General features: G+C 44.6%; 1 protein-coding gene across 4 annotated transcripts in view; it reads right to left on the bottom strand.

The window, feature by feature from the left end:
- Nucleotides 1-20,639, bottom strand: part of TACC2 (transforming acidic coiled-coil containing protein 2) — a 231,036-nt gene extending 210,397 nt beyond the window's left edge. For all 4 annotated transcript variants that reach the window (XM_052661039.1, XM_052661041.1, XM_052661042.1 and 1 more), the window contains exon 1: nucleotides 20,531-20,639. The gene's annotated coding sequence lies outside the window, so the exon portion shown is untranslated. The remainder of the gene's footprint in view (nucleotides 1-20,530) is intronic.
- Nucleotides 20,640-28,000: the final 7,361 nt, after the last annotated feature.

Here is a 28,000-nt window from a genome sequence, read left to right as displayed (position 1 = left end):
CTATTATACTATTACTGGCAGTGGGTCTCTTTGGAGCCCTCAACAGGCAAATCCCACAGAGAAACAAAGCTTATGCTGCCTTCTTTTTTATCCCTTCAGAAAAATCACGAATTCAGGTGTTACTAACTAGAAATTGGTATGTCAGCTAAACTGACTTGTGCATTAAGAGACAGATGTTGATGAAGACTATGTATAACATAGGCCAATGAGAAGTACATGGTTTAACACTGACAAAGCAATTGACGTTGAAATATTTACTGGGCAAGTGACATGTCGTTCTAATTCTATCCCTCTATGTGATCATCGCTAGGTGCCCGATGGTAATTTAACTAGAGTTACTCTATGTCCCTGGGTGAATGAAGCTGCACTTGTTCAAAAATGATCCACGGTTTAGGGTTTCTATCTGATTCAAGGCAGCTCGCCACAAGCAAGACTGAATTCACAAACATTTCTTCTACCCACCTAGTCTCTTGCAGATTCAAATATAAACTTTGTTTTAAAAGATAGTTGTTTGCAAGAATTTTTATTTTTCAACTGGTGTATGGATTGGTGTCATATCATGACAGCTGCAAATATAAACCAGGACAGCCTTTTTTCCCTTTTTAAAAAAGACATTTATTTGGCTGTGACAGGTCTTAGTTGTGGCATGAGGGATCTAGTTTCCCGAGCAGGGATCAAACCCCTGCATTGGAAACGCAGAATCCCAACCACTGGACCACCAAATCAGGGCTGTCCCCAGGACTGTCTTCAGTTCATTCATGCAGTTACTCATCTATTTAATAAATACTGAGCTCTTTCTACATGCTAAGCACTGAGGTGCTTATGTTCCCCTGCACTTCCAGCAAAACTATTAATATGAGGCAGGTATGTTCTTTTTGTGTGGATAAACAGTTGAAGTTCAGGAGAGAGTAAGAGGAAGGATGGAGTCTGGTTGGTCCCAACTCCAGTATTCAATGAACAATGTAGTGCGGTCACCCTGGAAGACTGTCACCTAGAGTCCAAAGGTAACTAACTGCCTTTATTGCTCACTCATGTATTTCCATAGCAGAGCATGGAGTTTCCAGCTGTTGTCCACTGAAGCTTCTTGGGAAGGCCCCAGCTTATGAATTCCGCCCACTAATCTGGAGGAGGGTAGAAGGTAAGGTTTGGTCTGGTGATGAACAATCATGGCTGGGGCAGCCTGGCGGGGGTGGGTAGCCAGAAGCATTGCTGAGAGGAGCCAAGAGCATCACTGGGGAAATGGGACTTGGAGTCAAGTCCGACAGAGGAGGGGATGAAGCCGGGAGAAGCAGCACGGCAGCTCAACTGTGCGGAGCAGGATGGGGGTGGAGGACTCGGCTCAGAACCCAGATTGTGCTGTCTGGGCTGACCCCCCACTTTATCTGCTGTATACAGGGTGGGAGGCACAAGGAGTTGGAGAAACGAAGCTGAGATCATGCAGGCCTGGTTTCATCGATGATAACACCTGGACTCAGCGAGGTTTTGCAGCCAAACTCCCACTGTCCTGTGAATGATCTACTGGGATGTGTTGATTCATCAGTCTCTTTGAGTTTTCTGTGCAGGGCTTTTAATTCTCTATTTTAAAAACTCTTTTTTTGTGTGTGTATAGGGGGAAGTGTATGTATTTTACAGGCTTAATACATTTTGATTCTTCTTCAGCATTGAATCGTCTCGATTGTTGACCTTGGAGACACCTTCTCCAACACAGATGAGGAAGTGGAGGCCGAGAGGATGAAAATGATCTGCCTGTCCTCTCACAGCAAACCCGGGCTGGAACCAGAACTGGACTCAGACCAGGTTTGCTTCCAAGAGGCAGGCTGCCCTGCCAAGGCCTCTGCAGGCTCCAGAGTGGTCTCCAGACCAGCCTAGCAAGATCAGATAGACCCATCTTTCCTGCGTCTCACTGTCCTCTGGGCACAGCGGCCTCTGGCCATTCAAGTCCTGAGTCAGCCCAGGATGTGGGGGGCCCTGACTAGGAGGGAACGCTCACTCGCTGGCAGTGAGCTCAGATTCACCTGACCCAGCAGCTCCTTTGGCTGCTTGGCAAACCCAGTGACCTCAGCTAGCTGCTGTTCCCACAAATGGCCCCAACCCTCACTCCAGGCAGGCAGCAGCCTCAGCCTCTTCCTCCAGTGGCTGAATTCAGCTCTACTAAGTCCCTACCTTGCACAGCTGAGCACGGAGCTACTTATAGCTCTGTTATCATGTTCCTGTTTTACTACAAACAAACACCCGTAGCCTGGGAAGGGGATTTATTAATATTAAGAGGCACTGCCTGCTTTCTGCCCTGGCAGAGGCCCTCCCTGAGCACCGTGGACCTGGCTGCTCCAGGGGTTTGAGTGAAATCACAACTCTTCCCTCATATCCACCCTTAGCCTCTTGTCTTCTTCTCTCTCCCACCTCTGAAAGTCAAAGTTGCTCAGTCGCGTCTGACTCTTTGTGACCCATGGGCTATACAGTCCATGGAATTCTCCAGGCCAGAATACTGGAGTGGGTAGCCTTTCCCTTCTCCAGGGGAATCTTCCCAACCCAGGGATCAAACTCAGGTCTCCTGCATTGCGGCAGATTCTTTACCAGCTGAGCCACCAGGGAAGCCCAAGAATACTGGAGTGGGTAGCCTATCCCTTCTCCAGCAGATCTTCCCAACCCAGGAATCGAACTGGGGTCTCCTGCATCGCAGGCGGACTCTTTACCAACTGAGCTATCAGGGAAGCCCCCCATCTCTGAAGCCACCTGGAAACTTTGATGTGAAAAGTTGAGTCTCATGGAACTTAGAAATCACCTGTTCTCACACCATGGAGATCAGACACAAGACTCCGCTCGGCTGGGCCAGTTATTAAGTTCTTGTTTCTCAGCTCCAAATCCACTCTATTCAGATGCTGGGAGACTCTGAAAACCCCACTTCTGCTTTGCCAACTGCTCCTTAAGAGTCTCTGCCAGGGGAAGGCAGAGCCCAGAGGAGTGAGGCGGAAGTAAGGCACACAACTTCCTGTCTGCCTCCCGCCTCTGGGAGCATCACCCCAGGCTCACCACTCCCTCTTAGCAGCCACAGTCCCCTCCCGGGGCAGCGGAGGAGTCCAGTTTTCCCAGCTCTCACAGAGCTAGCCTCATAGACATCAGCCCCAACTGACTGGAAATCCCTCCACAGAGGTCTGAGGTCCCCTTCCGTGGGGCCCCTCCTCCATGCCCCTAAATAATAACCCCGACTTCTCTGTGCTCCCTAAGCCCGAAGTGTGACCCCTGCTTCCTGCAGTGGCTGCCTTCCATCATCCCTTAAAGTCTGCCTTTGTATTTACCTAGATAGCAATCCTTTATAGTAAATTCTTGCTGTTGAAATAACTGGGACATTCTGACTTCTGACTTGACTCTGATATGCTGGCAGAGCTGAGATCAAACCCAAGTCTTCTTTCTCCTGGTTCCAGACTCTCTGTCCTGAAACCCAATAATCATGGGTCCAATTAAATGAAAAAGTAAAGCGAGTTCACTCCATTAGCAGTTCTAACTTTTATGGTGGCTTAGTGCTAAGTCGTGTCTGACTCTTTGCAACCCCATGGCCTGTAGCCCACCAGGCTCCTCTGTCCGTGGGATTTCCCAAGCAAGGATACTGGAATGGGTTGTCATTTCCTTCTCCAGGGGATCTTCCCGACCCAGGGATCAAACCCAGGTCTCCTGCATTACAGGTGATCTCTTGCATTGCAGGTAGATTCTTTACCAACTGAGCCACCAGGGAGGGAAGCCCTTGGGGAGTTGTTTAGGATTCCCCATCACCAACAATGTACTCGAACCCAATTACAACCTGGACTTTCTGTCATCCAAATGTCAATCTCTATTACCAGCTATTAGAATTGGGAGGGACTACAGCTCTGGCCTCTAAGGCTCCCAAGCTTTTCACATAATGGCACACAGAATTTACTGTTGTTGTTTAGTGGATAAGTTGTGTCCGACTCATTTGCAGACCCCATGGACTGCAGCCCAACAGGTTCCTCTGTCCATGGGACTTCCCAGGTAAGAATACTGGAGTGGGTTACCATTTCCTTCTCCAGGGGATCTTTCCGACCCAGGGATCGAACCCACATCTCCTGCGTTGGCCAGTGGATTATTTACCTCTGGGCCCCCATGAAGCCCCCGCACACAGATTATGATCACAGAAATACAGCCCCTGATTGGGGACAAGGCTCCTGGATGGCTTGTCCACTGCCCAGTCCCCATCTGGTCACATCAAGAATTGAGGATATCAAAATCTTGTAATTTGTCTCCCCACCAGAGGGCTACTGGCCTAGAGTGGAGAAGCAGAGAGCTAATATAAGGCTTTTGTTGACAGATGTTGAGGATCAAGCCAGAGAGTTTAGGTACCTGGCCCCTGTGTAAAGAGCCTCACTCTTGGTGGAGCATCCCAGCTCTCCTCCATCCTGCAGCGGGCCAGACTGGGCTCCTTTTCAAGCCCAGCTCAGTATTCCTCCAGAGGAGAAATGGTCTTCCTGTAGCAGAACAACTTGATTTAATCTGTGTAGATGCAAATACTGGCAGAAGCTGGAGCTCAGGAAAATGAGTTGTTTACCCTGCTCCCGTGTAAAACGACAGCACTTGGGGTTTGGTTCCTGAGGTGGAAGGTCAGAGAAGAGGTCACAAGGTCAGAGAAAGGAACTGGGGGCTGGAGGAGATGAACCTGGGCTTTGGTGTGAGACAGAGAAAAAGGTAAAGGGGCGGTGGAACTTCCCCTGAAATGGGGTAACTTGAATAATAAGAATGTCTAACATTTTAACGTTGTTTTCTGTTATCGTATCTCAAAGTCTCATGTACAAATGTGAGAGCTGGACAATAAAAAAAGGCTGAGCACCGAAGAATTGATGCCTTCAAACCGTGGTGCTGGAGAAGACTCTTGAGAGTGCCTTGGACAGCAAAGAGATCAAGGCAATCAATCCTAAAGAAAATCAACCCTGAATATTCATTGGAAGGACTGATGCTGAGGCTCCAATACTTTGGCCACCTGATGCTAAGAGTTGATTCAATGGAAAAGACCCTGATGCTGGGAAAGATTGAAGAGGAGAAGGGGATGACAGAGGAAGAGATGGTTGGATGGCATCACCGACACAATGCACATGAGTTTGAGCAAGCTCCGGCAGATGGTAAAGGATAGGAAAACCTGGTGTGCTGCAGTCCATGGGGTTGCAAAGAGTCTTGGACACAACTGAGCAACTGAACAGAACAGATCACAGAGTCCTTCTCTCTCCCCCAAGTTTTCACACTACGTTCACCAGTGCTTCGCAAGTACTGTGTCTTGCTTTATTTGGTTTTTGGCTATGACTGGGGTTTGCAGCTTGAGGAAAGGGCTGCGTTTTATTCATATTTGAGTCAGTACAATATGGAACAAAGACAGCATAAAGTAGGGGCCTGACGTAGAGGAGACAGAGAGTATCATAAACCTTTGGGGATTCATGGAAATCTGAGGGTGGACTTTGGAGATCTCATAAGCGTGGACTTGAACTGGAGTCTAGAAGGGCAGGGAGGTCTGTAGGCATTGTGGTAGAGCTGATGGCGACCTCCAAAAGTGCTCAAACCAAGGGGCACCTCCCACTACTGCGGCCAGTGCCCCTGGCCCTGTGGTGAGCCATCCTGACCCATGCCTCCACGGGAGACCCTCCAGCACTAGCAGGTGAAGGACGTTACGCATTCCTCAAAGCTGCTTGTTGTTTATGGTATTATGGCGGATGCCATAAACAAGTTCTGTGCCTCTGATCTCCATGACCCATCGAGGAATCGTCTGGACCCAGAGAGGTGTTCATGACTATTCATTGCTCATGCCATTTTATCAGACTCTCTGCATTTCAAATTGCCTCTTAACCATCACAGGCAACTGTTGTTCAATCAGCATTCAATGCCTATTCTCTAAATCTCTCCAAATAAATTATTCCACTTTTAAATTTAAAATAGGGCAGGGAGACCCCATCTGACATCTGGGTAAGCATGTATTTATAAACTTAAATAAAATCCACAAAAATAAAAGTCGGGGATCACACATACTGTTTGTATTCTTTTTGAAACCTCTTTTTTTCCATTTAACAGTAACATATCAAAAATATTTTCCCATGGCTACAGTATCGTATTTAATAGCTACAGTGAATCATAAGTGGTTGCCAAATTTTAGCTGTTTAAAAACACACATCTCATTCCTTATAACTTCTTTCAGCCTGGGATGGTGGAGGAGGTTGTTGGGTGAGGCAGGTTGCGGGGGGCAGGGGTGTGGTTAGCCTAGACCGGCTGCCTTAGGTTAGATGAAGCAGGAAGGTACTGAATCCAGAGACTTGTGAAGAGGGGATAGACTTAGGGGCACAATCAGGTTGGCAGGATCAGAAATGGGGCCAAGGACAGAGCCAGCACAAGCAGATAGGGTGGAGAGGGGAGGATTCTTGTGTCAGGAGAGTCCTGGAGCCCTGTGCTCCTTTTTAACGGGGAGATCTGCAGTCTCTACTGGCAGTCACATCCCAGGATATTTGACACAGGTCTTGAAAGGTCTAGTTCATGAGCTGGAATCTGGCTCTTTGGGGACAGAGGCCAGGTATCCATGGTGATGATGCCCTCTAAATTTTCAACCTCTAAACTAGGACCTAGGGATAATCATGGAATCCCTGCTTGAATACCTGCAGCGATGAGAACCTCACTCCATCCTGAGGCATCTTGTCTGGAGAGAGGTATACTGGTTCACTAGAGAGTTACTTCTATTGCTTCACAGTCTAGATTCCCACTCATGATTCCATGAGAACTGAACTAAGGGCTCTGGACAACAGTGACTACAACTTGGACGTGGGCTGGGCAGTAGCCAGTGCTGAGACCTGAGAACCAACAGGGCCAATCTAGCTGACTTTATGGACCATTATCTTAGACATGGGTGCAGGCCTTTAGTCAAGGACCAATCTAAATCTGCCTTGTTCTGAGACTGCATTCAATCAGCATGTTCTCTTGTCTTCATGACTGATGAGTGGTAGCTGTCAGTTAGCCAGCCCACAGCTGACCGCAGACACGTGAGGGATCATAGCTGAGACCAGCCAAAATTGCCAGTCCAAAGAATCAGAGGCTAAATGAGTGGTTATTGTTGTCAACCACCAAGTTTTGGGATGGTCTATTACATTGTTGTTGTTTGGTCGCTAAATCATGTCCAACTCTTCATGACTCCATAAACTACAGCACACCAGAATGCCCTGTCCTTAACTTTCTGCTGGAGTTTGCTCAAACTCATGTCCATTGAGCTAGTGATGCCATTCAACCTTCTTGTCCTCTGTCATCCCCTTCTCCTCTTGCCCTCAGTCTTTCCCAGCCTCAGGGTCTTTTCCAATGAGTTGGTTCTTCGCATCAGGTGGCCAACGTATTGGAGTTTCAGCTTTTGCATCAGTCCTTCCCATGAATATTCAGGGTTGATTTCCTTTAGGATTGACTGGTTTAGGGGTATCCTTTTAATATTCCTTCATACCAGCCTGCACCTAGTTCTTCTTAGCCATCTTGAAAACATCACAAAGAACACTACATGAGAGAGAATCAAGGGATGGACCAAATCCCTCTCGAGCGGTGAGATGACCGCTTACAAGAACAGCTCCTTGACGGGTGGCCACTAGTGGCATCGTGGTCTGGACCAGACGAAGTGTCATTGCCCTGTCGATCCCTGAGGACGATGCTCTGAGCATTCCACGTTACAAACCACGCATAAAGCCTTAGCCCAAAGTGGAGACATGAAGCTGAGTATTGATTTGCAGTAAGAGGTCTCTCTTTTTTTTCCTGTCAAAACAGATCTTTGCTGATACATTTAAATATAAGGTTCTCCTTACTCACAATTTCCATACAGTCCTTCTCTGTGGACTGGATACTAGCAAAACCTATTTCTTATGAAAACAAGCTGTTGAAACCCACAAAAATTCAGACATCACTTTGAATCCAAAAGCTGAACTGTGCTGTCATTTTTGGAAATTAAATACGGTATCAACCTAATTGGGAACTGTAGGCTAAGGGGAGGGTGAAAGGAGGCTGGAACGAGGGCTAGGAAGGCTGTTTCAATGCAAACAACACAATAAAGATCTTGAGTGTAGATACAGTACCAGTGCCAATCACATCAGAGCCAAAGATATTAACACGGATGAGTCATGAGTTAGAGCTAAACTAAGAAATGGAAGATATTTGCCTTCTCAGATGGTAAAGAGTCTGCCTGCCATGCACAGCAGACCCAGGTTCAGTCCCTGGATTAGGAAGATCCCCTGGAGAAGAGAGTGGCAACCCACTGCAGTATTCTTGCCTGGGAAATCCCACGGACAGAGGAGCCTGGGGGGCTACAGTCCATGGGATTGCAAAGAGTCAACACAACTAGGAGATTAACACACAGCGACATGACACAGTTCATAAGACTTTGCAAATGTAATTGTTAGGCTTTAGAGAGAGTTTTGGCTAACATCGGGCACTTTCATTATGTAAAACAGAAAATAGCTTTCTAAAACCTCTGTTCTTCAGGTAAGTTTGTTGTAAATTTATCTTTAAAATATTAGAGGACTTCTCCAGAGAAGGCAATGGCACCCCACTCCAATACTCTTGCCTGGAAAATCCCATGGATGGAGGAGCCTGGTGGGCTGTAGTCCATGGGATCTCGAAGAGTCGGACACGACTGAGCGACTTCACTTTCACTTTTCACTTTCATGCATTGGAGAAGGAAATGGCAACCCACTCCAGTGTCCTTGCCTGGAGAATCTAAGGGACGGGGGAGCCTGGTGGGCTGCCGTCTATGGGGTTGCACAGAGTCGGACATGACTGAAGCGACTTAGCAGCTAGTGGTTCCAGTGACTAAGACTCCATGCCCCCAATATAGAGGGACTGGATCCAATCCCTGGTCAAGGAACTAGATCCTACATGCCACAACTAAGACCGGTGCAGCCAGAAAAATAATTAATTGATTTTTAAACATAAGGATAAAAATAGTTATAATATAATTTTTAAAGTCCTAAGGATAAAAATAGTTATTATATAATTTTTAAAGTCCTAATAAATAAGATTTTGTTAAGTCTTATTTTTTTTAAGACTTTGTTAAGTCTTACTCTTTTCAGCAAGAACAAAAGAACATCTTAATCCTATTTTCCTTTTTTTTTTTAAGGACTGGAGAGCATCTGCTGGTCTCGAACCAGCCTCAGAGAGGGTAATTGGGTAATTTGATCACTCTGTAGTCGAAGGAACCACTGAGCTACAGACAGCCCCTGTTTTCCTGTTTTTAAGTTAGCTGTGGGGACAGCTGAAACAATAGAGGTATCCTAACCACCTGCCTCCCACTATTTCCCCCCCAAATGATACAAAACAATGAGAAAGAGAAAGGAAATGTATGCAAAAACCAGGTCCTTAGTATAAAAGAGAAGTTTAAGCAGTCTTCAAAATAACTGTAAATAAAAAGAGAAAACTGAGACAGTCCCAGAGCACAATTCCTCAGCTCCCATGCTCACCCCAGCACGGAACTTTGTAGAAAGCACAGAAAGAACTAGTACCCTAGTGATGGGATAAAAATTCCCACCTTAGGGACTTTCCTGGTGCTCTAGCAGTTGAGATTCTACACTTCCAGTGCAGCGGGCACAGGTTTGATTCCTGGTCAGGGAAGACCCTGCATGTCACATGGTGTAGCCAAGAAAAATTCACTTCAAGGCAAGATAAGAAAAATTTAAACAGAACAATTTTCTCTGCCCACTTGAGCTTCCTCCCTTCCCTCTGGGATGTATCACGTATCTGTATTATACCTCAACAGACTCCCCCTCCACAGTGGCAGAAATACCCATCCAACCATAAAGACCAATTTTTCTTCTTCTGGCACAAGTCAGGTAACTCCTTAGAATAAAATATTTCTTTCTCAGTCTTGTAAGGAGTTATGATGACCCACCACTTGCCTTGTACATGTGGACATCTTTGGTGAACTTTATGTATAATGTCGATACATCATTTCCCTTAAAGATAGTGATTGGTGCAGAACAGACAGGTCAGATAACCTGGGAAGATACTGGGTGGCTCCTAATGGAAGTTCTTTGCTTAATTCCCTACTTGTGTATGTGTGCTAAGTCGCTACAGTCATGTCTGACTCTAGAATCCCAGGAACTGTAGCCCACCAGGCTCCTTTGTCCATGGGATCCTTCAGGCAAGAATATTGGCGTGGGTTGCCATGCCTTCCCAAGGGGATCTTCCCAACCCAGGGACTGAACCTGAGTCTCATATCTCCGGCATTGGCAGGTGGGTTCTTTACCGCTAGCACTATCTGGAAAGCCCCAACACTTACTTAGGACCTTGTTAGTGTTACTAGGTGTATTACCTGTTTTCTGCCTATTTACTAGATCCTTGGTTCTTGCATTATCAAATGTGTGACTGAGCTGCAGATAAAATTAACAATGATCAGATTACTTGAAATGATGGATCAAATATATAGTCCCATAAGACCATGATGGTAATAGTCTAACTCCTAGATAAGAGTCAATAAGAAGAAACCATTTCCTGAACCAAACAGACTAATAAGACAGATGGCCCAGAGGCTTTGGACTTCTGTTAACAGAGCTAATCCAGCAACAGCACATTGAGGGGCTTATCAACAAAATCACCACCTGAAATAGGAATGAGAATTCCCAGTGCAGTGGGACAAATTGGACACAAAACGCCTCCCAAACCTTGGGAGGAATGAATATGCTTCCAACAGATAAGCACTACCCAGTTCTACCAGACACAAGTCATTAGCCACTACAGTCACAGACCTGCATACGATACACCTTGAAAGGAATTCAGGGCAAAGATCAGGATGAGGCACTCTGTACTCTGGGAAAACTGACAAAACAGGCCTTCAGATAGTTAGATATCTTCAGGAAAAAAATTTTTATGAACCTAGATTCTTGCATCTTCCCTTACTTAAAAAAGCACTAAAACTATTAACTAAAATGTCTGCTCCTGCGGCTAGCAGCAAACTTCTGTTCAAGTGTGTCCCTGATTGCACGTATTCTCTTCTGCAAAATCACAGACATATTGGCCTCCTCTTTTACCTCTTCAGAGCATTTCTCAGAGCTCTCTGAGAGGTTGTCTCATGGATTATAATCCTCAGTTTGAATGGAATGAAATTTTCCTCTTTCTCAGGCTGACTTTGAATGATGTTTTTTTCTTTGCTATCAGAAAAACAGTGAAGACAGAAGGAAGATGAAGTTGGCTTAAAATTATTGTCAGAATGATTAAGTCTGACTTATTACTCTAAGTCAGAAAATACCAAAAAAAAAAAAAAAAAGTGTGTGAGCAAATCAGAGCCTGGACTTCAAAGGGGCAGGGTCTCAAAACACAGGGCATTTAAAGAGACGGGCATGATGTAAAACGCAGTGCTCTGGGGGAGGGGGGAAAAAAAGCAAAAACCACAGGAGAAGCACTGTATGGTAACTGCGTGCTGAATAGGGAAAAGAAGGAGCAAGAGAAAATTTAGAGACTGACAAGGGAAAAAGAGAACCACAAAACCTTCCCCACCCTGTGCCACCAAACTTGGCAGACAGAACAGGGCAGTATTAACCCAGCAATCCTGGAGAGCATCCCAATGTTATAAAAATGCAAAAGAGGAATGTCAACGAATCTATGCAGAGCTATTGCAAAACAGGAAATATCAGGAGACAGCAATTCATATATATCACCTGGGGAAAATCTTTCCCCCACCCTCAAAACAGCTAGAAAGTAGAAGAAAATTGGAAGTCAGTCCACCAACCCTGAATATTCATTGGAAGGACTGATGCTGAAGCTGAAGCTCCAATCCTTTGGCCACCTGATGAAGAGCCGACTCACTGGAAAAGACCCTGATGCTGGGAATGATAGAAGGCAAAAGGAGAAGAGGGTGGCAGAGAATGAGATGATTGGATAGTATCACTGACTCAATACACATGAATATGCGCCAACTCTGGGAGATAGTGAAGGATGGAATAGCCTGGTGTGCTGGAGTCCATGGGGTCACAAAAAGTTGGACACAACTTGGCAACTGAACAACAACAACACCAAACAATTAAATGTTGTTAAACAAGCATTCGAGCATAAGTCAGTTCAGTTCAGTCACTCAGTCGTGTCTGACTCTTTGCGACCCCATGGACTGCAGCATGCCAGGCCTCCCTGTCCATCACCAACTCCTTGAGCTTGCTCAGATTCATTGCCATCAAGTCTGTGATGCCATCCAACCATCTCTGTTGTCCCCTTCTCCTCCCGCCTTCCATCTTTCCCAGGATCAGGGTCTTTTCCAATGAGTCAGTTCTTCGCGTCAGATGGCCAGAGTACTGGAGTTTCAGCTTCAGCATCAGTCCTTCCAATGATATTTGGAACTGATTTCCTTTAGGATGGACTGCTTTAATCTCCTTGCAGTCTAAGGAACTCTCAAGAGTCTTCTTCAACACCACAGTTCAGAAGCATCAATTCTTCAGCGCTCAGCTTTCTTTATAGTCCAATTCTCACATCCAAACACGACCACTGGAAAAATCATAGCTTTGACTAGATGCACCTTTGTTGGCAAAGTAACGTCTCTGCTTTTTAACATGCTGTCGAGCATATGTAAAACACTTCAGATTGGAAACTCAAAAATTCAATGAACAAAAATCAGGGAGAAATGTAAAGATAGTTGACTGGACTCAGGAAGGAAATACAAAACAGCTGGATTACCTCAGAAGTAAATAAATCATGAGGCACCCAAGAAAGAAGAGATTCAAAAAAAAAAGTTAAACAAGGGCACTGAAGAAAATCAGGTAAATGATGACGAGAATGATAAATGACACAAGAAAGAAGCAAATAAGACTTCCCTGGTGACTTAGTGGGTAAGAATCTGCCTGCCAATGCAGGGAACACGGTTCGATCCTTGGCCCGAGAAGATTCCACGTGCCACGGTGCAACTAAGTCATGAGTCACCACTACTGAGCCCATGCTCTAGAGCTGTGCTCTGCAACGAGAGAAGCCACCTCAGTGAGAAGCCTCCACACTGCATCGAGAGAGCAGCCGCCACACCACAACTAGAGAGAGCCCACACACAGCAATGAAAACCCAGGGCAGCCAACAACACTGAACATTTTAAAATAAATAAATTCTAGTTGTGGCATCAGCCATAATTAAAACTATTTTTTTTGAAGACGAAGAAGAAAGAAGCAAATAGGGTCAGAGAGAAAATATGGAAATGGGAGACAAAGAGAGTAATATCCCTTTTGTTGAAGACCTTGAACAAGAAAACAAAGCAATGGAGGAGAGTAGATATTTTAAAACTTTGATCCAAGAAAAAATTCCTGAAATACAAAAATACCTGAATCTGTACATATTGAAAGGAATCACTGAATACCTGGGAAAATTCACCCAGAACAATCAATTCCCGAGGCAGCAGAATTCGTAAGTTGTTATATGCTGAAACCTGTTTTATTCTAGCCTTGAGAGATAAAGAACAGGCTGACTGAAGATGAACTCCTTCATTCACACTTTAGTTCACTGGGTTTTGGAGGGGTTTTAAAATGCTATTGCATGATTACTTTGTTGATTTTTAAAAATATGAAAGCACTCTAATTCTTTTGGCTTTAGAAGTTATTTGATATTTCTCTCTGGAGGTGATGAGAATTTTATCTTTTATCTTTGAAATCTAATAGTTTTACTATTGGATAAATGGGGACCAAAACTCATGCAGAAAATCTCACTGTTGCTAAGTTAAAGAAACAGAGTTTGAGTCTGCCAGAGAGGATAGAATTAAGGGGGAAGCTCTTTAGGGAAAGAGCCAAAATCTGTACACAGATTCCCCTCAAGTCTCTGACCAACTCCTAGAACTCACAACCTCAGGGTGAGCTCCAAAGAGCTCAAGAAAAAGCAACAGCTAGAAGCTAAAAGATCTGAGAGGGGGTTATAGCAACTGCCCAGTGTTGAGCGGGTAGTTTGCAGTTCAAAGTCCCATGGAATTAGAAGTGTAGTGAAAGTGTTAGTTGCTCAGTAATGTTCAACTCATCTCGACCCCACGGACTGTAGCCTGCCAGACTCCTCTGTTTATGGAATTCTCCAGGCAAGAATCCTGGAGTGGGTAGCCATTCCCTTCTCCAGGGTTTCTTCACGACCCAGGGGTCAAACCTGAGTCTCCCACATTGCCAGCAGATTCTTTACTGTCTGAGCCATCAGGGAAGGCCCCCCACCCATGGAATTAGAGGGGCTTGGTTAATGCTTTGCATTTCCCATTAAAATCCTAGAATAACTACACCATATGAATAAAGACTATATTTCAGGACTAAACATTATCCCCTAGGAATTAGGGCTAAATCAAAACAGACCTACTTTAAGAAAGCTGAGCACCAAAGAACTGATGCTTTTGAACTGTGGTGTTAGAGAAGACTCTTGAGAGTTCCTTGGACTGCAAGGAGATCCAACCAGTCCATTCTAAAGGAGATCAGTCCTAGATGTTCTTTGGAAGGACTGATACTGCAGCTGAAATTCCAATACTCTGGCCACCTCATGCGAAGAGTTGACTCATTGGAAAAGACTCTGATGCTGGGAGGGATTGGGGGCAGGAGGAGAAGAGGACGACAGAGGATGAGATGGCTGGATGGCATCACTGACTCGATGGATATAAGTTTGAGTGAACTCCGGGAGTTGGTGATGGATAGGGAGGCCTGGCATGCTGCAATTCATGGGGTTGCAAAGAGTCGGACATGACTGAGCGACTGAACTGAACTGAACAAGTTCTAAAACTAAGCCACCACATGATCAAGGCAATCTCTCAGTAACTTAACTGCCTGTAGAGGAAAATACAATATTATTTAAAGGAAGAGAATAGAATGTAGTACCTACTATGATACCCAATACATAATAACAGACTGCTGGATATGTGAGGAAGGAGGAAAACAGAACAGAAAACAGAAATCAAGAGGGAGAATGATCAACAAAAGCAGACACACAGATGTCCTAGAGGCAGAAGTAGCCGACAAGAACTTATAGGTAACTACAATGGTGAAAGACAGGAAGTTTCTGGAGGACATATATAATGGAGGATATAGGAGAGTTATGGAAACTTGGGCGGAAGGGGGGTGTGAAATAGAAAAGTACCTTAAGAGACATATCAACCCAAGGAAATTTGTGGTTCTTGTTTGAGCCCTGATCGAAATAAACTGCCTTAAAAAATGACACAACCAGTGATATTTGAATACCAACAGGATTTTTAATATTAAGGAGTTACTGTTTATTTTTAGGTACGATGTTATGATTATAAAAAGAGTCCTCATCTTTTAGAGGTAGATACCTTAATATTACTGATTAAATGATGGAATGATTTGCTTGAAAACAGTATCATAGTTGGGACAGACATTAATGGCAAGTAGAGTTATAAATGAAATAAGATTGTCCAGATGTGGATAATCATTGAAACTAGTAATTGGTATATGAGGATTCTTAGAATATTCTCCTTCCCTTTGTGCATGCTTGAAAAGCACAATAAAAAGTGAAGACAGGGAAGGAGATTGGGAGAGAGGGAAAGAAATTCTTCCTCTTTCATGTGTGACTCCAGTTCTCCAACAACCCCAACTGAGTAGATCTTTGCCCCATCCATGGTGATGACTGCAATCAGATCATCCCTTTCCAAGCATGCACGAAGGTGACCTGCTAGTAATTTGTTGTTGTTGTTTTTCAGTTGCTAAGTCGTGTCCGACTCTTTGCAACCCCGTGGACTGTTGCCTGCCAGGCTCCTCTGTCCATGGGATTTCCCAGGCAAGTATACTGGAGTGAGTAGCCATTTCCTTCTCCAGGAGATCTTCCTGACCCAGGGATCGAACCCTGGTCTCTTACACTGCAGGTGGTCTCCTGCATGGCAGGCAGATTCTTTACTGAGTGAGCCACCAGTGGTGTGTGCTGTGTACTAAGTCACTTCAGTCATGTCCAACCCTTTGCGATCCTATGGACTGTAGCCCCCAGGCTTTCCTGTCCATGGAATTTCTGAGGCAAGAATACTGGAGTGGGTTGCCATGCTCTTCTCCAGAGGATCTTCCTGACTCAGGGATTGAACCCATGTCTCTTGTTTCCTGCATTGGCAGGTAGCTTCTTTACCACTAGCACCACCTGGGAAGGCCCAAGCCACCAAGGAATGAGGCATTTGCAAAAGCATCTCAATCTTAGACAGCCTGGGGCTGGTGCTGGGGGAGAGGGAAGTACACTCAACAGACGTCACATCGCGATGCTTCTGCCAGATGCTGCTGCACACAGTACCCTCACCAAATGTTCTTCAAAGAACTGGAACACATAAGAGGATGATCTTGTGACTGACAGGATTCAAGAGTTGTTGTCTCATCTGTTTGCTATGAAATACGAGATGCAAAATAACGTCATCAGATCCTAACTTGAACCTATGTTTCGGCAGAAGTGTAGTCATAGGGATGGTTTCTTGAGTGACCAAAAGTGAATACAGAGCCATGTTTTTCCTTATTTGTTTGTTTGTTTTTTTCCTGTTTTTTGTTTCTTTGTTTGTTTTGGCTATGCCCCTCAGCTTGAGTGATCTTAGATCCCTGGCCAGAGATTGAACCCAGGTCCTTGGGAGTGAAAACACTGGACCATCAGGGAATTCCCAGGGCCATGTTTTCTAAATTCATAGAGTCACCTACAAAATTGTGTCCCCGCAAAATGAGAAACCTGGTCCTACTTAGAAATGATCACTCCAGCTTCACCTGCCTCCAAACCCTTCACAGTCCTTTCATACCAAAGGAGCACAAGCAGAAAGAAATAATAGTTCATGGTTTAAATCTTGCAATTTGGGATTTGATCAGCACCAAAGGCAACTATTCAGAGGTGAGTTGGACCTCTGGACGTAGAGTCTGGACGTTACCTTGGTGCCCCGGAACCCTGAGCTACAACCAGTTTTAGGCATTCCAGAACTTCGTGCAGATATAAGCAGCCTGGCTACAGAAAGTGAGCCCTCTTTGCTGGAACAACATTAGCCTGCGTTGCTGGGTTTAATCTCTTTATAATTCTTTGGCACCACTTCTGGCACTGGGCTCAGCCAAATTGTTCCCTGACTCGAGTGTGGAGCAGAAATTCCCCTTTTTAGGTCACAAACTCAGAGCACCCTCTCACACCAGTGACTCCACTATGTCAATTTTAAACATCTCCATTAACATTTACGAAATGTTAGCAAAGTGGCAGCTATCCTGAGTTGCCCCTGCTGTACATAGGCATTGCCCATGATTGAAACATACGCACAAACTTGCCTGCCAGGCTAGGATTGTAAAAACACATGGATCTCCACCTCTTCTGAATACAACTGAATCAAGAACCCCAGGACAAGGGTCATGGGTTATTCAGCGACCGTCAGAGGGTGCAGCCAAGCCCACAAAGATTGTCTCTCTGTGTGAGTTTCTTGGTTGGTGTCTGGCTGCTCCACTCTTGTCTCACCACATGGAGTCTTGGTCCCCAGGCCCTGCCTTTGCTGTTGGGATGGGATCTCTTGTGCTGAGCCGGACAAATCTCACCTAGGCTTGTCATCTCCTTGGGAATCAGAGCATTGGACCAGCGTGAGCATCACAGTGAGTTTGGTTTTCTGCTGGCTGATACTCCACAATCTGGTCAATGGCGTTTGTCCTGGCTCTCTCCCTTCCCTATCAGCCACCCACTGCCGTCCCCTACCCCTGGCCTATTAAATCTACATCCTTGCCTGCACTTGTCACAGCCACCCGGCTTATACTTCTCTACTCCCACCAAATCACACTCTCGAGCAGGAGACTTACAAGGGCTTGCCTTTATGCTTTGCTGTGAAACCTACACTTTCATCCTTCTCCTCTCTGCCCACCACATACTGACTAAGCACTCATAATACCCAGGTCCTTGGCAATGAAAGCACTGGACTGCCAGGGAATTCCCAGGGCCATGTTTTATAAACTCATTGAGTCACCTACAAAATTGTGTCCCCGCAAAATGAGAAACCTGGTCCTACTTAGAAATGATCACTCCAGCTTCACCAACCTCCAAACGCTCACAGTCCTTTTGTACCAAAGGAGCACAAGCAGAAAGAAATAATATTTCATGGTTTAAATCTTGTAACTCAGGATTTGATCAGCACCAAAGGCAACTATTCAGAGGTGAGTTGGACCTTGGTAGAGTCCGGACGTTACCTTGGTGCCCCGGAACCCTGAGCCACAACCAGTTTTAGGCATTCCAGAACTTCGCGCAGATATAAGCAGCCTGGCTTCAGAAATCGAGCCCTCTGTTGCTATTTGATAGGGGTCTTGGAAGTCCATGAAGGAGGCTACAAGCCAGGAGGCAATAAGGAGGGCTTAGCTCAGTGCCAGAGACCCCCAGAGCCTGTGTGTGCTGACCTGAGTGGGGACTTGGAATGGGCACCCAGCAGAGATGGGCCCACCTTCAGACTGGAATGAAGCAGGTAGGAACTGAGAAGTAGGGGTTAAAAGAGTTGCTACAACCCAGAGCTGTGTCTTCTCAACGAATCCCCCCTTCTCTTTTTAAATGGGTTTCTGTTTCTTGCAACCAAATGTTCCTGGATTAAAACCACACTCAAAAGTTGCCCATGACCTTCACACTCTGGCCTCTTCACAGTCCTCATCTTCTAGCATTTCCGTAGCACCTGACACTGTTACCCCACCCTCCTCCACAAACTCCCTCCACTTAGGACTTTTCTGAAAGGTGCTGCAAAACCTCGTTCTCTTTTTCCTTCTCCAGTGCTCCTTTTCTCCTCTTTGTAAGTCCCTCTAATGAGATTCAGGTTTTGGTCTTCCAGCCTGGGTTTCTCCTAGAAGATTCCACAGGTCCCCTTGCTTCCTCTACTGAGCCCATGGAGAAGACTCCCCATCTAGACACCAGCCCTGACCTCTCCCTTCCACCTCCACTGCATTTTTAACTCTCTGATGGATATCTCCACTTGGATGATGCATAGTCACTCAACCTCCTGAAATGCACATTTGATATCTCCCAGCCAATCCCTCTCCTGACTTTCCCATTTCCGCTGAGAGCCCCACATTCTTTCAGCCACCATCCCCTGGGGCTCTCACTACACTGTGTTGTGATTGCTTACTTAGTCTCTGTCTCCCCACTAGCCTGGGGGCTCCACAGGGGCCTGGATTATGTGACTTTCCTGCCACTGTTTCCAGGGGGCTGGTACATGGAGATCACTTAAATGTTCGCTGAATGAATTGATGATTATCTTTTATTTGCCCCTCTGCTTCATTCCTCTCGTCTCTCCAATACATACTCACCAAGCCCTCTGAATTCTTCCTTCTCGAGGTCTCTTTTCTTGTCCCCTTCCTGCCCGTTGCCTTGGCTCCTGGGCCAGACCCTCATGACTACCCATAAGCGCTCTTGCAGAAGCAAGCTGGTCTCCCTGAATGCAATTAAATGCCTGCAGAGTGGGAAATGCCACCCTCTGGGAAGATGGTGGCAGCAGAGTTTTCAGGTCTTCCCAAAACCCCTCTTGTAAACAGACAGAACAAACTGCATAGTAAAAGTAAAAACCTGTGGACACTCACAGCAGAACTGGATTATAAGGGTTCCCCTAACCTCAGCCATCCACAGGGCCCACCTGGTTTCGGCATCCGTGCAGGAGGACATAGAGAGAAGCAACACGGCAAGGTCAGCTAGACCTGAGAGCAGGAACCACCCACCCCCCCGCCCCCTAGGGAGCCCACAGATATTCACAGGAGAGGATGGTGGGCCAATATGGGAGCCGCAGCTAAACTGGGAGGAGCTTTGTCCCCCGCATCCACACAAACTCAGCTGTTACACACTGGATTATATGCAAGAGTAAGTGGGATAAAGAATTTCAGTCTGTGCATTTCTGTTGCACGGAACGTGCTGTGAAATAAAACACACACACACACTCACGTATACACACACACTCCCAACACTCCACTGTGTTTAACTGAGCTGCTAGATTCTCTCCTGAGGCTAAGGTCACTGCCTTACTTCAGTGTGATCTGATGACTGGGTTATAGCTGACACCAAGTCAAACTCAGAAACACTCGGCTTTTGTTGAAATCACACGGCAGCTCAAGTTGGCAGTCACGACGTCAGAAGCAGGTCTGAAAAGGTACTTGTGGAGTCTAGAGAGACGCTGTGCAAACATGTCAAAATCAACAGCATCGCCAGCTTTAAAATAACTTGTTGTCATAAAGTCTTGGTGTCTCAGGCCCTCAGGGCTCTCTTAAATCATCATTCCACAGGCTCATAAATACTTGAAAATCCAGTTTGCCGTTGGCAGAATCATCACAGAAGCCAGAAGAAATTTCAATAATCACCTAGCCCAAACTTTATTTTACCAGGGAAGAGACGGAGGTCTACGTTAATGAGGACTTGTCCTACCAAAAGCAACAAATCACTAAGTGGAAAGAAAAAAATACGGTTTATGTGGCTTTGGAGACAATCAGAAGGGGAGAAATAAGAAGCACAGATGGACCTTCAATTTCCCTTTATAAGGAAAAAAAAGAAAGAAATGCATTTACCCCGCTAATCTCGGCAGCCAAACCAGTTTAAAGCACATGTTGCTCAAAGGAATAAAGCCATCAATCTGAGGCTTACTTACCCAGTATCCTCTCAGCATGAGGGGCAGAGAGGGGGAGAGGCCCTCTCTTCCTGATGTTACGGCTCTTCAGCACTGCCCTGCGCCCGCGGTCTGTCTTCCCAGGATCACATGGAAGCGTTCTATAAATGTGCCTTGGCTTAAGGTTGGGAACGCTGGCCTGGGAGCCGGCAGTGTGTAAGCAATCTGACCCAGGCCAGAGGCAACTTTCCAGAAACCTCTGCTGCCCAGAAGGAGGACAACAAGGGGCAGAGAGCTTGTAGGTACTGGGAGCCGGAGGTGTTTTGTTTTTCTAAGTGTATCTGGGATCTGAAGCCAGCCTCTACTGTTTCAGGCTGCAATCAAATTTACTTGAGGGCAGTTCTATATTTTGCTTACTTTTCAAAACAAAATGGTCGTTAAACAAAAAAAAAAGCTATAAAATGAGAAGTTCTTTTGGTAAATGGGGACAGGCCACTGTCAACTTCTACCAGCCTTGTAAAATCAAGTCGTCTTTTTTGAAAATGTCACTAGGCCCCTTTGGGAAAGGGGAAGTGAGCAAAGGCTGTTAATGCCGATACTAAATGGCAAAGATACCTAAAAAAAAATTCCATCAGTATTTTATTGTAGCCACACATTCTGGGAAACACTCACTCAGAAAGGCAATGCAGATAGTGGAATACAGTTTATTACACCCGCGAACCCAAGGCAGAGTATCCTCTTAGCCAAGGACCCCGACCAGCTTTTGTGAAAACCTTATATACCTTAAGCGTATGTGTGTAAACCCACATCCCCAAAATTCGCTGAAACTAGTCTGAGCAAAGGAAAAAGAGAGATACAATCAAAGTTAACCCGTGATTCATAAGCCTTAAGCCTAGGTAGTTAACAGTGGTCAGTTGTCAATAGGTTGTGGTCATTCCCCAATAAGCATAATAGAATGTATGATTCTATTCAGTTACACAGATAATTAGGGTACTCTTTTAGGTGATGGCGAGCCCTGGGGCTCTTCCTTCCGGGGGGCCTGTTTTTTCAGTTGGTATGTCGTCTCCATAGATACTGGGCATATAGCTCATAGTCTGGCCCAAATGGAGTCTTGCTTTCAAGATTGAGCCTGTTCTGTTTCCTCCTTCATTTAATGAATTAAATGTGCAACTGTGCAGTGGGAAACTGAGCAACTCTTAGAAATGATGGGGTGCTCTTTACGTGCCAACACTGAAAACTCTCCAAGATACATCATTAAATGAAAAAAAATTAAGATGTGCACAGTGTGTCTAATATGTCACCCGTCATCTACGTAAAAAAAAAGGAGGGTATAAGTTTGCATACGATGTATAGTATTATGTACAGTATATAAATTCTATGTTCTGAAAAACTCACACTATACTGTATTATGATACATAAATTAATGACTCTCTTTAGGAATTCACAGGAGAAACTAGTGACAGAGGCTGCTTCCGGGGGGCGGGCCAGGATGGGCCAGGGAGGGGTGGAGACTGGGGTCCAGAGAAAGAGGAAGATCGCCTCCTTTTCTGGTCTAGGAATTTTAACTCATGTGAATAGTAATTTTTCGAAGAAAATTTGAAGGGTGATCTAATTTTCATTAGCGTTAATATTTAATTTTCAAAACTATTCTACTATTCAGAGCACCGAATTCAACTGACCATAAATCCTACTTCTCATATATGTAAATATTTTGATTGAATTGAGAAGGAATTCTTTAAGAAGATGGAGTTCTGTGATATGTGTGTATGTATGTAAAAACCCTATAATAGCAAAACACCTGAGTGAGCTTTGAATGAGGCGTCTGAATGTTGGATGTTTAGTCCCGATTCATCTTTCTATCCTGGACTTGGGTCAAGTGTCCGAACATTGTATGTTCAGTTTCATCAGGTGTAAAATTGTCCCCCACCTCACCTTCTCCACTGGCCTACACAGTCCAAATAAGACAAGGATATAAAAACCCTCTAAAAGCAGAAAACCCCTATTCGGGAATAGGATGGTTCAGGATGATCACATTTGATGTTTTCTTGAAGTTCTTGTGTAATCCAACCCTCAAGTATTTTAAGTCATATTTTCCCTTAAGAACAAGCATGGAAGTCAAAGACATAGTTTCAGAGGACCTGGGTCCACAGTCATTGTGGTTAATGTGCATCTTAGTGCTATCCATAATTTTCTCAGCATCACCTCCCATATTGTACATGATGTATTCTTGTAAACAACCTCCTGTACTGTCATCATGAGCTGTTTTGCCCTCCTGCAAGGTTTTCTATCAAATCTAAGTTCTGTTCCCAGTTCATTTACCCAGAAGCATTTTTTTTTAGTCCTCACATTAGTACCAAAGCATCATGGTTGGGCTAGACTGCCTTGAGATATTAAAAAAAAAAACTTTTGATTACACTAAACTCTTTGCCAACAAACGTCCGTCTAGTCAAAGCTACGGTTTTTCCAGCAGTCATGTATGGATGTGAGAGTTGGACTGTGAAGAAAGCTCAGTGCCGAAGCACTGATGCTTTTGAACTGTGGTGTTGGAGAAGACTCCTGAGAGTCCCTTGGACTGCAAGGAGATGGACTGCAAGTTCATCCTAAAGGAGATCAGTCCTGATTATTCATTGGAAGGACTCATGCTGAAGTTGAAACTCCAATATGCTGGCCACCTGACGCAAAGGACTGAGTCGTCTGCAAAGACCCTGATGCTGGGAAAGGTTGAAGGTAGGAGGAGAAGGGAACGACAGAGGATGAGATGGTTGGATGGCATCACTGACTCAATGGAGGAGTTTGAGCAAACTCCGGGAGTTGTTGATGGACAGGGAAGCCTGGCGTGCTGCAGTCCGTTGGGTTGCAAAGCGTCGGACACGACTGAGCGACTGAACTGAACTGACTGAAAATCACTAGCCCAATGCCTATGAACCGTGTGGTTCCTTCCCTCAGTCTTGAGGAAAAACGGCAGATACGTCTGTACCAGCGGAGGTGGCGCCACCACATGGCTACTGTGTCGGTGCAGTTTTCGTCATTTGTCCAGTCAGCTTTGAAAGGATTCTTAACCTAAAAACTAATTAACAAAAGATTGTTTTTAATTTGAGGATATTTGACATATTTCAAAATTTGCTTATAAAGTAAGGTTTTATAATATTTTTATTTTGTATTACTTATTTGCCCAATTCAAATTCATATAAATCCAGACTTGCTGAAAATTACTAGCATATGGCCGAGAATGAAAAGGAAACGAAACATTTCCCAGGAAATGTCTAGAACTGCTGATTATTTAAAAGTTCTAAAAGGAAAGTAAATTCAAACTAATGTTTATTATGATAGTAAATAGGTGGCTTTATTAAAATAAGAAGATAATGTTTACTGTTCCTTATCTCCTTATGCAGTGAAAAAGAAACTCCCATTAAGGAAGCAAGTGGAACATACACACTTAACTCTTTCCCTTCAAGGTACTTCATTAAAGTGATCGCTAAAGGATGTTTTTTGTTTTCAAGTGTCTTAGGGCAATAATGAAGCAACTGGACAGCACACCAGCCAAGAGATGGCTCCATGTTTATGGGTAATGAGAAGGGGATGGACACTGATCACAGGGGAATCAGAGCTGAGGTGTCCCAGCCCAGAGCTGGGGGCAGGGGGGCAATGAAACACCAGGAACGTTGCAGAGAGCTGAAAACTCCCAAGAGAACCAAGAGAACAGGCTGAAAATAAAAACCAGGTGTAAGTGAAGCCAACTCCCCATCTCACCCCTTCCTGATGCCTATCAATTAGACAAAAGCAAAACCGAAACTGAAAACCACACTTGCCATGTATTCTGGAAAAAGAAACAACAGCAGAAAGTTAAAGGTAACTTAATAAAAATAACTTACAAATAGATTTAAAGAAAGATTTAAAATATGAACGCATATGAGAGACTTAGGGAGTCAGGCCATGACATCTCACATCTGATTAACAGGAGATCCAGACATGGAACAAAAAAGAAGGAAGAAATTATCAAAGAAAAAATATGAGAATAACAAAAATATTTCCCAAAGTTCAAGATGAATCTCCAAATTGAAAAGGCATCTGGTGAAATAACTAAAACTATTTCTCACTGTCCTATGAGTTGACAGGGCTCAGTTAGCCAGCTCTCATGTTGGGAGAGAGCTCTCATGTGGCTGCAATGAGACCGCAGCTAAAACCAGAGTCATTCCAAGGCTCCATGGATTTGGGTTTTCAAAACGCTCACTCCCATGGCTGGCAGGTCATGCAGACTGGCTAGAAGCTCAGCAGCGGCCTACCTACGGCCTCTTCCTGTGTCTTGAACTTCCTCACAGCATGGCAGATGGGTTCCAAGAGCGACTGTTTCAATACACAGGAAAGAGAAACTACCAATCTTTCGAATCCAGAAATGGACACAGTGCCATTTCTACTATATTCTACTCATCAGAGAATCACAGGGCCCAGATTAAAGGGGAGGAAACATAGGTCTTCCATTTCAGTGGGAGAAATATCAAAGAGTTCACAGCCATCTCAAGTTACCACCACCCCCTAAATGCTTCTAGAAATAAAACATACTAGGTCACTTACAAAGTAAAGAGAATCAGAACCAAACTCATTTTCTAGCATTTCCTCCCTTGTGTACCACACTCCAGTTACATGTGCCAGACTCATTTTATCCTTGAGGACTTTTCTCTGTCATCGTCTCTGACTAGAACACATGTTCCCTGAATCTTTGCATGACTCACTACTTCTCACAATTCAACTCTCATCTCAAATGTCACCTCCTCTGAGGTGTCCCTGCTCATCATATCTAAAATAGCATAGAGTACTCTTGCCTGGCAAATCCCATGGACGGAGGAGCCTCGTGGGCTGCAGTCCATGGGGTCGCTAAGAGTAGGACACAACTGAGCGACTTCATTTTCACTTTTCACTTTCATGCACTGGAGAAGGAAATGGCAACCCACTCCAGTGTTCTTGCCTGGAGAATCCCAGGGACGGGGGAGCCTGGTGGGCTGCTGTCTCTGGGGTCGCACAGAGTTGGACACAACTGAAGCGACTTAGCAGCAGCAGTCAGCATTTATATCCTTAGCCTTATTTCAATTCTTCATAGCACAAACCAAGTCTTTTTTTCTTGTTTTTATTATGTCTCCCTCATGAGAGTAGCAACTTTGTCTTTTTTTAAAAGATTTTTTTTGATGCGGACTATTTTTAAATTCTTTATTGAATTTGTTACCATATTGTCTCCATTTTGTTTTGTTTTTTTTGGCTGCAGGGCATGTGGGATCCTAGCTCCCAGATCAGGGATGGAATCCACAACCCTCTGCACTGGGAGGTGAAGTCTTAACCACTGGATGACCAGGCGAGGCCTGCAACTTTGTCATAGTCAACATTGTATCTCCAATGCCTAGAGCACTACCTGGAATGTTTGTTGAGCAGCTATTGAATCAGAATCCATCTCAAGTAGACAACAAAGCAATGCCTTTAAGTTTCTGATGATTAAAAAAACAAACACCGTTTTTAACTCAAAATTCTATGCCCAGTCAAATCATCCACCAAATGGAAGGACAGATTAGAGACATTTTTCAGACTCATAAAATTTTCCCCTTTACCACTCTTCTAAGAAAGTGCCTCCACAAAATCAGGGCATAAATTAAGAAAGGTTTTAAACGTGGAATCCAGAAAACAATGGATTTAACAGAAGGAAGCAGGAATGGGAAGCCCCATGAGGAGAACTGTACACAAGACTGGAACTGCAGCTCCTTCAAATTGAAGTGCGCAGACAGAGGGTGCTGGGGCAGAAATCTCCAGATTATAAGAGAATTCCAGTAGAACAGCTGAACTGAACGAAAAAAGTTGGGAAAAGATGACAAAATATTTCTTCAAATAGTGCAATCAAAGCAATCATAAACTGTAGGAGAAATCTAAAGTATAAGAAAAAAATGTAAACAGTAATCATATTGATCATTAGCTCCTTGCTAAACAATACTCACAGAAATCCAATAAAACATTGCTTGTCATTTTCAGATTCAGAAATCAATCTAGGAAGAAGTACAAATGGTTCACTTAACAATTGCAGTGCCACCCCTCTGCCAGGGACAATCTGTGTATCATCTGCCACCAGTGAGAGTATCCTCAGTGTCAGCCAGGTGGCAAGTGGTCTGGCTCCGAAATTCCACCTCCCCTTCTGAGTATATATGCAAAGAAAACAAAAACACTAAGCTGAAAAGATGTATGCACCCCTATGTTCATTGCAGCATTATTTACAGTAGCCAAGATAGGACACAACCTAAGTAAGATCAATGGATGAATGAATTAGAAAGAAAATGCTGGTATACACTTAAAATGGAATATTATTCAGTCATTAACAAAGAATGAAATCATGCCATTTGCGATGACATGGATAGAGTTCAAGGGTATTAAGCGAAACAAGTCAGAGAGAGGGAAATGTTATGCTCCGAGCCCGTATCTCCGAACCGACCGAGAGAGCAAGTCCACCACAGTAATGCAAAAACAAGAAGGGAGTTTATCTCTAGCGCGCTAGGGCTCAAGTCTCATCCCACACAAGGGAATCCGACAAGAGCCGCGAACAAAGGAGTATGGCGGCTTATATACAGGCAGTTCTTTGTCTCAGTTACAAGAGTAGCTGGCGTTACATGATTGGCCAGGCAGGATGAGCGCATATCCTGTCTCCTTCTGGTAAACATGACTCAGGTCCTAGAGACCGTCGTTTGGTCCCTAACATGAAACAAATACCATATGATCTTTCTTCTATGTGGAATTTAATACATATACATACATATATACCTATGTAACATCAAGCTCATAGATACAGAGAAAAGTGGTTTCCAGAGGCAAGGTGTGGATGGGAGAAATCAGTGAATTGCTTTTTTCATTTAATTAAATTGAATTATTTAAAGGGTTTTGTTTTTTTTTAAGATTTATGTATTGATTTTATTTTTTGGCTATGGTAGGTCTTTGTTGCTGCATGTGGGCTTTCTCCGGTTGTGGTGAGCAGGGGCTATGCTTCGTTGTGGTGTGTGGGCTGCTCATTGCCATGGGTTCTCTTGTTGCAGAGCAAGGACTCGAGGCACTCAGGCTTCAGTAGCTGCAGTGCATGGACTCAGTAGTTGTGGCTCAAAGAATTAGGCGTTCAGCGGCATGTGGGATCCTCACGGACCAGGGATGGAACCGGTGTCCCTTGCATGGCAAGGTGGATTTTTAACCACTGAACCACAAGGGAAGCCCCTGAACTGAACTTTTAAAGAAGAAAAAAAAAATCCCTACAAATTCCTGACCCAAATTCAGTGAAACTAGAGACTAATTTCAAAGAATGACAAAAGCAAACAAACAAAAGCCAATTAAAAAAATTTTATAACACTCCCTAGGATCACCAAAGAATTCACACTTTTGAACTCTGGTGTTGGAGAAGACTCTTGAGAGTCCCTTGGACAGCAAGAAGATCCAACCAGTCCATCCTAAAGGAAATCAGACTTGAATATTCATTGGAAGCTGAAACTCCAATACTCT

This window comes from Budorcas taxicolor, chromosome 23, assembly GCF_023091745.1.
Source record: "Budorcas taxicolor isolate Tak-1 chromosome 23, Takin1.1, whole genome shotgun sequence".
Lineage (NCBI taxonomy): Eukaryota > Metazoa > Chordata > Mammalia > Artiodactyla > Bovidae > Budorcas > Budorcas taxicolor.
The sequence above is the reverse complement of the archived record's forward strand: the minus strand, read 5'-3'. Positions and strand labels throughout refer to the sequence as shown.